This window comes from Anguilla rostrata, chromosome 11, assembly GCF_018555375.3.
Source record: "Anguilla rostrata isolate EN2019 chromosome 11, ASM1855537v3, whole genome shotgun sequence".
NCBI lineage: Eukaryota > Metazoa > Chordata > Actinopteri > Anguilliformes > Anguillidae > Anguilla > Anguilla rostrata.
Window position 1 is genome coordinate 21105659 of NC_057943.1, and position 13444 is coordinate 21119102.

Below are 13444 nucleotides of genomic sequence, written 5' to 3' on the forward strand. Positions count from 1 at the left end.
CACACACACACACTCACACACCTGCATATGCACACACACAAACACAATAGCCCTTTTCATGTCCTGCGTTCCTCAGGCCACTGAATGTGCAGTGTAGGCCCATATCAAAGAGAGAGAAAATGATCTGCTTTCGTTGAAGAGGTCCACTTGGACTGGCCCTGTGGAAAATGGAGGGCCAGAAATACCGGCCCCTGCCCTCCCCCCGCCATAAAAAAAAATTAGGCCACGGTTTCCATGACAACAACAGTTTCTCCCGGAGTTCGCTGCCGTACCGTCAGGTGTAGAGTTAATCAGGCAAAATCCTGATTTGTTTCGCTGCACAGCACTGTGCGGACAATGCCGACACCCCCTTCAATGTGCGTGACATGTGACCTTATTCAGGCAAGGTGTCAGCTGAAAACAACAGCCCGCTAATCTGGCTGTCGCAGTAAATCCCATAAAAAGAATTACATAAACATTCTGAGATGAACGTGCAGGGACATGCTACTGGATGGAGTGAGCTAACCCAACTGACCCAACCCAGGTGAGAAGCAGTCTCACTCTGACCCAAACATAACAACATTGCAAATAACATCTCATCCCTCACAGTGACTGATACCAGCAGAACCACACCCCACCCCTATACCTGGAAACCCCCGTCAGTCCGTTTGCCCACCGGTATGAGGGTCACGTGAGTCTGGCTTCTTGAAATATGAACGCGGCTCTCTGCTACCAACTAGGCTCCAGCAATCTGGGTTAAACAAATATAGATAACAGGCTTTCAGTGTGCAGTTACCACTCGTACGCAGACCAGCTCTGTTCTTCCATGAAAGGCTCTTGTATAACTGCGCAGGTCTGGAGATGGTATCGTGCGAGAGCTCGTTTTGAAATTCTTTGGAAAGACGCAGGCATATACAAATGGAAACTATGCCTTTGGTGATGTAAGCCACGTTGTTTTGTTACTGGAATACACTCTGGCGATACCTTGACCGTGCTCTCCACCTTGCTGTGTCACCACCACGCAGACTAATGAAAGGCCTCTGCTCTTTCTGGGATGAGTCAGGACTGAAAAACAGGTTAGGAGCTACACAGTCTCGGCGAGACTCGCCTCCTCGCTGCAGACATGCAAGCATCCATCACACCTGAGCTGTGTTTGTGGGCTCTGAAGACATAAGCATAGAAGCATAAAACTCAAACAAACCATGCGGAGGGCCGCAATCATCAGCCTCATTAAACATTTATTAACTGAACACCCACGGTAGACCTGTGCTGCTGCATATCCCAGCTCCACAGAGCGGTGCGCCATTATAGCAGGCTCTGGGGGAAACAAACCCCAATTATGCCCACCCCGGGGGGGTAAAGACAGCAGCAGCCGCGGGCTCTGGCAGCGAGCGGGTCAATGCTTACCCGCACGCCGCGCGTCTGAGAACGGGGAACGCCAAGCCCCTGCTCAAGAAACGAGCCGGAGGAGACGGAGCAGAGCAGAACACAACAGAGCACTGACGCATTACACAGGGAAACAGCAGGCAGGTTAATGAGTACATTTTATTATCAATTACTTTCACTGGGATTCCAGGTCAGTTACTATTGGTGGAGCCCTCAAACAGGGACAGGCTGAGAGTGTGGGTGGAGAGCTCAAAAGCAGAGAAGGATGAAAGATGAGTCAATGCAAGGAGAGACAGACCAGTGTAAGGACAGATAAGTGAAGAGGACAGAGAGGAGAAAGAAAGGACAAAGAGTTGATGGAAAAAGGCAAAGCTTTTTCTTTCTGACTCCAAGGAAAACACATTCCCCAGAGACGCGGCTCCGCAGACCGCGGCGCTACGGCTGCTATTTACGCAGCAGCGGTCATGGAGAAGCTCTGGCACGGGTGCCTTCAGTGGCAGACCATGCTGGAGATTGATTTGGTGGGAAAGAGCGATCCGCAGTAGGGAGGAGAGAGCTTCCCGCTGTCATGGTTACAGGGCCTGTGAAGGCAGCGTTTGACACAGCGTTTGATTTCCGCGCAGCCTCTGGGTCCCCAGCGCTCGGACGCGGACGCGCGCGCGCACGCGGGCCGGGGGGCAGCCCCTGCCAGGGGGCCAGTAGACCGGATCGATGCCCTTGGTTTAAAGCTGTCCTCAGCTCACACACTGCTGGTGCATCCCACAGAGACCCGGGCCCCATCTCTCCCATCACGCTCTCACAGAGCCACGCCACACAGGGCCAGGCCTTTCCCCGTTCTGACTGTGCCATTTTTAACCAGCTGTGACCTCAAATCAATTCTGATTGGACGTCGGCCTGAGAGTGGCTGCGGCAGGCGACGCTGTGGGCGTGGCACACATGACATTGTGGAGGTGAGACACACGTAACACAGTGGAAAAATGAGAGAGGACGTCTACATACTCCCTGCATTGCCACCCGCATGCTGGAATACAGAGTATCCACTGAAGTAACAGTGGTCTTCTTACCAGGCCCTATGCACTGTAAATGTATCACAGCTCAACAACCAATTAAATGTGTTCCAAAGCTCCATGTGACAAAGATTTTTTCTGCTCCTGAGAATATATTTATTAATTTATTTTTTGGGAGATAGAAGGTTTCTGCATGACAACGAAGATAATCCATTTGGCATTACCCCTATATTCTCAGTAAGACCTTGGATCCATCACCGTTGTCATAAATCGGTGATTGGGCGGCGAAACTGCCGTGCGGGTCTCTGGGTGTGAGCGCATCACTGAGATGTTCAGGTTCACCGGCACAGTGCGTACTGGGTAAACACATTCTCTCTGTGTTTGATGGCCACTTTGTCCTCTCTGGCCTGTCAAAACTGACGGGCTCCAACACGAGCTGCAGAGATGTCACCCAGCTGCTCACAGATGGAGAGATATTATTCCGGTCGTGTGGGAAATGCGCACGCAGCCTGGCGCAACGTTCTCAGCGTGTGCTTATGAAAAATTAATAAGCGAAGCTGGAAATGTGTTTGCGGGGGGGGGGCTGGATAACCAGGTGTGTTTATGAGGCTCTGCAGCAGCACTGTTAAAACACTTGAAAAGCTCTGTAAGGCTACAGGCTACCTCAAACTGAATAAATAATAACCCTCTAAACAAGCTTACTGTGTGTGCTTCCACAGAGAACAATGCAGGGGGAAAATTTCTCGTGAGCACACGGGCATCTGCGTCGCTTGCACAATACGCGGCTTTGTTAGCCTCGGTTCTGGTTCAGAAGCACATTAGCTGGGCCAGCACGCTCGAAGCGACGTCCACCGCACACTTAGTGCATGTGAGGCCTGTCCCCACGAAGAACGAAGAGAACGAGGTGTATCGCCATCCCGGTCATGACCCTTATCGTCCGTTTGTCTGATCTGTCCACCTCTCTCCTCCGCCCGCTGCTGATCATTTAGCGTGACCCCAGGGCTGCTGGCAAAGCACCCCACTGCAAACTGTCAAATCTGAGAGAGAGAGAGAGAGAGACAGAGAAGACATAGAGAGAGAGAGACAGAGACAGAGAAGACAGAGAGAGAGAAGACGAAAGAGACAGAGACAGAGACAGAGAAAAAACAGAGGGAGAAGACAGAAAGAGAGTCTGACCCCCAACCGCACCCCCCACCCCCAACCCCCAAAAGAGAAGCAGTAGTCTACAGTTTAACTTGCAGTATTGAGCAAAGTCATCAAAAATGGGCATGCAGAACTGGAAGTGGAAGTGAAAACACCCAGCGCTTTCCACACTTCCACCCACTGCAGGCCAAACTCACACATACAAGTAGGTGTGAACAATCATATACCAGCACAAAAAGACACTCAGACATGTGTGATACACGGACACACACAAGCAACACAATACACAAACATATTCGAACATACATGAACACAGACATGGGGGTATGTATGCATGCACACACGCACGCACGCACGCACACACACACTGAACATGACTTATACAATCCACTACCGTTCCTAATCAGCCATAAACACGCACAGTTGGGGTCCAATTAATGTGATTTCATCAATCTGAAATGCAGCATGAGAAAAGTAGTAAAAAATTCAAGTGAAACTTGCTACCACAACTGGCTTGCCGCAGTTTGTGGCAGTCTTGTCAAACAGCTCATTACAACAGCAAAACCAAAAGGGAACTATTGAGCTATTGCAACAACGGTCAATGACAAAGCAACCCTTAAGGCCTTGCTATGAAGATTGTCTATATAGCAGCACTGCTCTAATTCGAAATAGCTTTCCATTCTTGAAAATCAGAAAGATTCTCTTCAGTACCCATTAACATCTTCAGAAAAAGAACTGTCACAGACCATGGTTAGTTAATTAGTTGATTCAGGTGTCAAGGTTGAATCTGGCCTAAAACAAAAGCCTATACCCACGCCAGGCCTTCCCAGGTAAGACTGGACACCCCTGCTCTAGGCTCAGAAAGACAAGCCTGTGAGTCTGGGTGGGGGACCTAATCGGTCCCCCATGGGGCGGCAAATGGCTTTTTCCTTTTTCTTTTTCCCCAGACCTTGGCCAGATGGAGTGCGACAGAATGTCCTAATTTTATACCTGACAGCTCAGGACAAAGATAGATCATCAAAAACTGAGCAAAGACAGGAAAATCTCCAGGATCGGCAAATATCGACAGATTGCCTTATTACGATTATCTGCGTAACACACTATTATATAATCTCAACCAATTTCCCTGGTGATGGAAAAGGAGGTTTTAGGAGACTGAAATCTGTGTGTGTGTGTGTGTGTGTGTGAGAGAATGTGTGTTTTAAAGGTGTATGGGCTAGGGTTAGGGGTAAACATTTACTCAGAGAAAAGCTGGTGCCAACATCACAGTATGCCGTGACACTGAACAGCGCTGCACAAAGAGAGACGCTAGATAGGAGAAAACATTTTTCCAATAGGCAGGTCACAGAAAGTGTATCTCATTAAGTGGGTTGTGAGCTCAAAATCTTTTGGAACCCTTGATAAACCGAATTTGCATTCAAAATTCAGATTATCCAAGACAGGTTTCCCTATATAATGGTGCTTGAAACTTTGAGACTTTGAGGGAAGCTTGGTGCTTTGCAGATGCATATTCAGTTACGGTTAAAGGCTGTTAATGACCAACCTGGACCCAGTAGGACTTGAAAGCATGTGCCAGGTTCGGCATTTGTCAGGATTCATTTCATCTCAAATATTGGATCAGTTGAATTACTGGTAAGTTAATATTTTCTAAATTACTTTCTGTCTTCTGTCTCTTTTTCCAAGTTCAATTTAAAGGAATTTAATTAATATCTGTGTATAATTTATTTGAAATTAAAGAAAAGAGATGTCATCCAACCAACCTAAGCATTACATCATATTACCTGGAAAATCAACAAGACGCCTGCCACTGTGTGTTGTGGATTCAGCCAAGGAAGCTGAATTTCTAAATTTTACAGAAGAACACCATTAAATGAATGTGCATATTGCATATTTTCTCAGTTTTGAGGTCTTGTAGCTAATGTGTTACAGAACAGACATTACCATGGAAACAGAATTTGAAATGATGGCCAATGGAGATAATTAGCATTTTGCTGTCCTATTAATTTTTGGTGGTCCAGTATATTCTAGTTGTCATGTCACCGACATGCCGGCCATTGCAACATTTGATCGTTTTAAATTCATTCAATAAATCAGCATGGAATTATGGGAATGGGCTATCATTGTTGCAGCATAGATGCTGCAGAGTATTAGCGGCAGCAGGAACGCAACCATCCGTATCCCAGCTAATCTGGGGCCCTTGGTTCACAGACAGAGAACTCCGCTCCAGGCGGTGAAAGTGTATAGTGGACGGATGAAACCGAGCCCATTAGTGAGAAAGGAGCCGACACAGTCCTGACTCGGGCTTTGTGCCGGGAGACAATCAGACAGAAATTACAGGGGTCACCAGCACTTTCGCAGATGGCGCCCTGCTGCACTGGCTGGTAAACAGGCTGAGGAGAAAACAGACTGACAAGCAGGTTTGTACCGATGTGCCACATGCCTGCACCAACCAGCAATACCATGAAAAAAAGGTGAAAATTACAGTGCTCATGTGAACTGCAAATTAGTTATTTTAAAAAAGTGCATCTTCTCAGCCAATGTGTTACTTGCTGTCAGCAAACAGCCCCAGGTGGTCAGTCCAAGACTGAAGACTAATGACCAAAGAGCAAATGAGTAAAATGAAACACATTCTTCCCAACATTTCCTCTAGCAATTTGAGGTACACATCATGACGGGAATGAGCGACATGGCAGCTGCTCCACTGCTGGACATCAAGCCTTGTAGATAGCCACTACACATCCAAAGCTAGCACTAACAAAGAACAACAAAAATAAATGGCCCCAGAGTCACATTCGCCTCAAACACACAGTGAACTCAACCCCTTCTTTATAAGTCAACAAAAAGAATAATTAACTTCAGTGTTCCATACTGAACTTATATACATGAGTTGTAGATAACCTGTGATCTGAAGAGAGTTGGATTTCTCAAAGGTAAGCTTAGTCAATTATTTGTGCTAATAATGTGCTCTATGCCAACAGTCTCTTAGCTAAATGTAAGAATCAGCTCTTTTTATAAGTTTAATACATTTTTATAAACATGCAGGTTCATTTGATTCTTAAACTCATCATATTAATACCTGACATATTTTTCCTAAAAATATCTAATAAATATTATTCATTTTTTGGTTGTGAAAATAATCATTTTTTTTCACCCTGCTAGCTCATGGTAACATTGAGGTTTCTTAAAATATTCTCCAGTCTCCTTTATACAGTTTAAATAAATTTATTTTATTTTCATCATTTAAAAATACTACCTATGGAACAGTTAAGATATATTTTTTCTGACCATTTGTTTTAAACAAAGTACAGGACATATTTCTCACAAAATACCCCCCAATACCAATCATTAAGCCCGCCACCTTAAATATAGGTCGATTTTCGTCCTATCTGAGATGGAGATGGTCTACAGACTACCTAATAATAGGCTAGACTATGTATTAAAACATGAGAGAATGCACAGCTTTTACTATTATTCAAATAACTATTATTTCGTTATTTCTGTGCTCTTATTGCGACATTGCCTTTTCACTTAATATACAAAACTCAGCCGGTACCGTCAGGGTGTGGCTAGAATGCGCGTTCACCTTGTCACATGTAGCTGTTCTGTTAATTCTGTTGCGGCGTTTCAAGACCAACAAATATGGTGCGCGAGTCTCCGGAAACAGTCAGATATGCGTCGCCGGAGATGGGAACAGTCTATATTCAACTTTTTGGCGATTATGATTCACCATTTAGCCTAACACTATTTGGCTTACATATACAATAAATCTGACTCAGCGCAGTGACTCACGAGCAGCCCCTATTCAGGTTGGGTTGGAGGGGCTTTCTGCCCATGGTGACAACAGAAATGGTCCTTGAGGTTAGATTTGAATGACAAAAGTAGTACAAATTGAGCGCCTACAAAGGCATGTCGCAGCCTTAAATGTTGAATGAAATAGTTAACCTAGGCCAACTAATAGCCGAAGTCACAGTCTATCATAAAAAGAGCTTTATGAACACCACGCTATAAAGTGATGGAAAGTGATTAGTGCTCGTTTCTAAAATAGGACAAGTGAGCAGCATGCTGCATTGCAGAGGTTCTGTGGATATCTGTCAAAACAAAATCGACATAAGTCGAAAAGTTTTTAAATCCATGTCAGTCAACAAAGACAGCTTGTTCGCGCCTGCGTTCTGCAAAGTGGTCCAATACAGCATACATTATATATGCAGTACAGTAAAAACGGAAAACTGAGAACGTTTAATGAAACTTCCGCGACAAGAGAATACCGCTGTCACTTCCCTCGACACAGCATAAGATGGACAGAAATTTTCCAAAGTTACAGCAACTTACATATAAAAAGTTCCCCGAATGACTCGATACCGCTTTATTGTTTTCTGCTGGCTCTAGCCAGAGGCGAGTATTCCGAGACGTTATACACTTGGTTTCGACGTAACAAGTCATATTTACATAGGATATGCTATAATGTTCTTGCCTCTCCCTGCCCATATGAACATTCACGTTGCAACTTGAAGGCAATGGCCCATTTCGAAAGAAATGTACGTACAGAGACGTTATTTGTTCAAGTCGACCTGGAAGTTACGAAAACACACAATGGTTTCTATATAGGCTAGTTTCATTTGAGTTAAAGAAGTTTGATTATTCTGGTCTAATAGTGTTTCACTTTAAAATGTACAGACTACATCCTTATAGCTAGCACAAAGAGTTGATGTTTAGGCTACTTGTAACATCACTTTTCTGTAGTTTGCCATATTGCACACTTAGCCTCCTCGAGCTATGAAACGTGTTAGAGCAGGCTACGCAAAGATGACCAGAGCCGTAGTTTTCAAGCAAACTTAAGTTAGCCTACCATTTCAGTTTTATGAAATTTTAGCAGTATCCGTTCCGTTCTTGTAATAAGCAAATATTGTTAAAACTCACCTCCTCTTGTAGTCAACAATGGGTCCTTAACACTAAACTTCTTTATTTTCTTTTTTCTCAACTTCGTCTTCTCCCTCTCGTTCGCTCTGAGATCCTGCTCTGTGTTTGAGGAAGTAGCGCTCGCTCGTAGGCTTGTCAGTAGACTGTAGCCATGACGTCGACCAGGTGCATTTACAGCAGCACCTCCCCACAAAGACTGCTGTCAGTGCGAGTACAAGAGCAGATGAGCTTGTTCAAGACGAATTTCTGTTCTTGGTTTAATCACAGAACTGACCACGGAGATGGATGGGCCATTTACGTTTGCACATTAAGAGCAACACCTTTTTTTCTGCGTAATTTTCTTGTGTTTTTCGTGTGCAAAAGTTGTCTTTCACAGTCAGTCCCGGTGCCATGGAGTGGTAGTTTCTGCTGGTTTATTTCAATTGTTGTTATTGTATGCCATTTATAGGCCCACGAGGGCGCGCGGGTTTACTACATTCCTTTGGAATGAAGCAGATAGCTAAAATTAGCTGCAGCCTAATTGTTGTTACGTATTTCGGTAAAACAACTTGAATTTCCAGCAGCCCTCATTGTTTCTACGAGTTCTGGTTTGGAAACAATTTTATTGGCAGCAGTCTGGATAACACCTGCAGTAACCGTGGTAGGGGTTTGAACTCACCAGTGGAAATTACTTTAGACTGTCCTTCATTTTCTGTCCCTCGTGATTTCCAAAAATCACTACTTAGCTTATTTTATAACGGTTTATACGGTTTAGAATGACATTATAATAAAGTTTAATATTTACATCAGGAAAATGAGTTCATGGGGCCACCTGTGTAGAATGTACATGAAGAGATGGATCTCTGGTTGTGCAACCAGGGCTGCAGCTATGATTTCTCAGGCCCAGGACAAAATATGTTGTGACGGCCCCCCAATATTTGTAACAAATTAAGAATAGCTGCGCACCATATCCTGGGCCCCCTCGGGCCTGGGGCCAGGACAAAATGCCCCAGTTGCCCCCCACCCCCCCCCCCCACCTGCAGCCCTGGTGCAACGCAAGTGTGTTTTGACATGGAAATTGATTGCAGTTTGTCCCTAAGTGATTTGTGTCAAGAACTTTTTACATTTTATTGTTATTTATTCTCTGTTTGCCTGTCCAGGCCAAGTAATGCCAATTCATGTGAACTGGGGTTGAAGAGTTTGTATAGACCTAGTACATACACCTGGTGAGACATGAAATACATATCCAAGACTGAACACATCAGAGGCAAGTCCTTGACTTTAAGTCTAAGTAAAGCAGTATTGTTGTCCTAAATAAGTGAGCCGTGCATTACCTTGCAATGCAATATCCTGCCAAACGGTGCTGCATTCTTCCTCAGCGGTGGCTATGCACCACATTCAAGGTCTGGTGCTATGTGCATCAAAGGCCCACAGTGGGACTCACTGTTATTTTTGGACAGAAAGCCAAGTACAGAGACCCAAGAGGTCATTTGCCAGTATAGCTGGAAAGTCCATTTCAATGGCAGTCAATCCAGTATCCTTTCAAAGTCCAATTCCGCCTCTATTCAAAAAGGTGGCCATATGCACACTAAGAAAGCTCAATTTAATTTAATTCTAAAAATATCAGAGTCAGTTTAACACAGAATATTTTGCTGCATGAACTTGCAAACTAAATTTACTGGCATGCCATTTCAAAATATAGAACTGGGAGAGCATACCATAAATTGTTCACCAAGCAATGATCCCGAATGAGGTGACAAAGCCCAATCTAGAGCTCAGTGCTTTTATCCACCACCAAGATTTGGTGGTGCATCCATTTTGGTGGTTTGCATCCATTGCATCTGAACAGTTTATAGTGATTAACACAATACTAGAAATTATTCATTACTGTCTCTGAGCTGAGGTGATTCATTTGAAACATTATGGAAATGACCTGGATTTTTTTCATGTAGTTCTGAACCACAGTCTGAAATGATACCTAACACAGCTGTACTGTATTATGCCTATGTCATTAGCTTGACCTATCATTACATTAGGTTTGTATTATTAGGTGGTTTAGAAGATGTCCCAGTTAATTATGTTACATGCAAATAATACGTAAATTATTTATTGTTTATTGCACAAATACATAGCAATAAAGTATCATGGCAGAACACAAAATCATTATTTACTCCAAATCACTCATGGCTAATAATATCCCATGTTTAGAATGGTTGAGAATTGTTTCCATTATATCACATATTTTCTGCTAAATATTTAAGTATCACTTGTGAGTCCTAAATTAATGAAGATATCTCTTGAGGCTTTTGTATCAGTGCACTTTATTTATGTATTTATTTATTTATTCATTTTGCGAGCGAACACACTAATTGCATATTTTGTATATGAGTTAATGTTTATGATTTCAGTAATCTTATTAATATAATTTCCATTATTATAGGGGAAGATGTGGGTAGTTTCAGTGTTGCAGTTTGCAGTAATGCAGTTTACTGACTGCCATCAAAATTACTATCTAAAGTGGAGGCTGTAAATGCATTTTGACTTTCTGAATTTTTATGACTTTTAATCACTTTTTATTTTCGTGATGCAAGCCTTGATTTTCGCCTTGATATTCAAATAAAGTATCTTTATCTTTCTAATAAATAACTTTATCTTTCTGTTTCTCTCTCTCAAGTTGTAAAGCGGTGTATCAAGGAAATATATCTGAGTTTCAGGGAGACCTGGAAATTATGACGACTGCCTGTTTGACAGACCACTTCTTGGAGATCCTTGATCTTCGGTGGAAACACCCTCCTTACAGCCGGATCCAAAGGTCAGGAAACTCCGGCTTAGAGCATACTCTTCTGAAGCACAAGCCAATCATGATTTGCTATGAGTAGGGCGTGGCCAAAGGCAATATGCAGTCAACCATCTTCTCTTACGATCCACTGCTCTGCACACTGGGTGTGGCTGTCATGTGACGCTCACTTTGAAGTTTACTCAACTTTTCCAGTGACATTGCAGGAGCTATATTTAAATTGTATGACATAGTGTGAGCTATGAAGACTTGAAGACCAACCGAAGACTTGATCAAATTCTCAAATCTCAGTCTTTTGCCCCTCCAGACACTAAACAGAGCAGGCTTTCTGAGTGTGGCTGGGTTTGGGTATGGAGGCGACAGCCGGCTACTCCAAAGTCAATAGTTTTAACTTTGTGTGAATTTGCCCAGATTGATTTAATGGAACCATGGAAATCTTGACGCTCACACCAAAAGGACAGACAGGACTGGGCAGGCAGCTTGTTTTTCTATTCTGCTTATCGGAGTTGGAGGGGGCGGGGGGTGGGGGGGTGGGGGCTGGTTGGGCTTCCTCAGAAGAGCGGGGGCTGGCGTAAATCAGGTAAACTGGGACATGAAACCGCTGGAGCTCAGCCAGATTCCTCTCCCTCTACAACTCCTCTCTCCTCCCTCTTTCCTATCCTCTTTTCTCTCCCCTGCATTGCGGTAGAACAGCGTCTTTGTAGACAAGAGTTGGACTGGAAATGTCAAGCCAAGGCCATCCATGTTCTCATTTTATGCATGTATTGTAGTTTATGTGCAGTTCTATCGCCACACTCACTAGGGTGGTTCAGGCTCATATAATTAAGACAGTGTTACCTCTTTTTAGCTGATTTTGGACTGATAATCCCTTTTTTCATTTTCCAATAAAACATGGAATAATGAAACTCAAGGTTATCTGTCGGCCCACTTCATATATAAAAGCATATTATGTCACACAAAGCAGTGCCAAGCAGGTTCTGGTCCAGGCAGTTGTCCTGCTTGCCAAATATTCAGCCTGCTTACTGCAGGCACTCCTCAGCTTACAAACATTTTCATACAGTCATACTTTTCGTGCAACACAGAAAAAAAGCCATTAGGCAATTGTTGTATTAGTGTAAGGTTTAAATTCAGTGCACACAGGCACATACACTGTGTGCACACAGTCACATGAGCTCTCTGCTTTTTTTCACTCACATACACACCATGTGCTCACGCACACACACACCCACATGCAAGTGAGCACACACAATCACATGCTCTGTTTCTCCATCTTTCTCACACATATACCCATCACATGCACCTGCACGCAAACACAAACACAAACACACACACACACACACACACACACATGCATACTGCCCTTTTTATCCCTTAGCAGTATAAGTGATTAGTTAAGAGCTGAAATAAGCAAGGATATAAACAATTACCACCTCACAAAGAGCTCACAGCTCCAGATATGATGGATGACTTGCCTGCTACTCGCTCTACCTTGGGGGTTCACCCAATCGGCAGCTAGTGTGGAGAGCACCCATGATTCCTGGCTTCACCGCTGTCACTGCACAGGCCAGAGCAAACAGAACTCAGGCTGAGTAATGAGCAGCCTGGGCAGACTGAGGAGAAACAGCTCCCAAAAAGGATAAAACAAGCTCTCTCCCTCCCTCTCTCAGTGCTCTATCCTCCTCTACTTTCTGCTAGTCTTCCTTTTCAAAACAATAATGCTTATTCATCTTCCTCTTTCTTCTAATTGTCTGCTTTCTGTTGTCTCTCTTGCCAAATCATGCTCTATAGTAGCGCTTCCCAAACTGGGAGTTCCTTTCGGTTCATGAGAGAGGTGGTTCACCAAAAAATTGATGCCTGTGTGTGTTTGACACTAAAATCAATTATTTACACTATGAAATGAGTCACTGTACATTTAGTTGCTTCAGTGCATGCTAAAGGTATCTTAATTCCTTATGTGAACATGTGTTATGCATTCGAATAATAGGTGGGTCACAGAAAATGTATTCCCTCATTGGTTTCCTCATTGTCTTATATAGTTTTGGAACCGCTGCTCCTGAGGATTAATATTATTATTATTATTATACATTATGTCTGTAACAATGATAGCAGTCATGATAATTATGATAAAGATCATTCAGAAGTGCGTTTGTGAGCGGGACACTAATCGGCCATTATTAAGGAGTGCACGCAGTGGGAGGCATTTCCAGAGGGGACAGCAAGCTGAAGCAGAGGCCTG

The 13444-nt window shown here is 43.7% G+C and overlaps 1 protein-coding gene across 5 annotated transcripts in view; it reads right to left on the bottom strand.

The window, feature by feature from the left end:
* LOC135234267 (protein kinase C delta type-like) overlaps positions 1 to 8592 on the bottom strand; it is a 30130-nt gene extending 21538 nt beyond the window's left edge. For 4 of the 5 annotated variants that reach the window (XM_064298701.1, XM_064298700.1, XM_064298699.1 and 1 more), the window contains exon 1: positions 8433 to 8592. The gene's annotated coding sequence lies outside the window, so the exon portion shown is untranslated. Of the gene's footprint in view, positions 1 to 625; positions 646 to 8432 lie in introns of those variants that run through there. The other variant, XM_064298698.1, reaches the window with a different exon arrangement.
* Positions 8593 to 13444: the final 4852 nt, after the last annotated feature.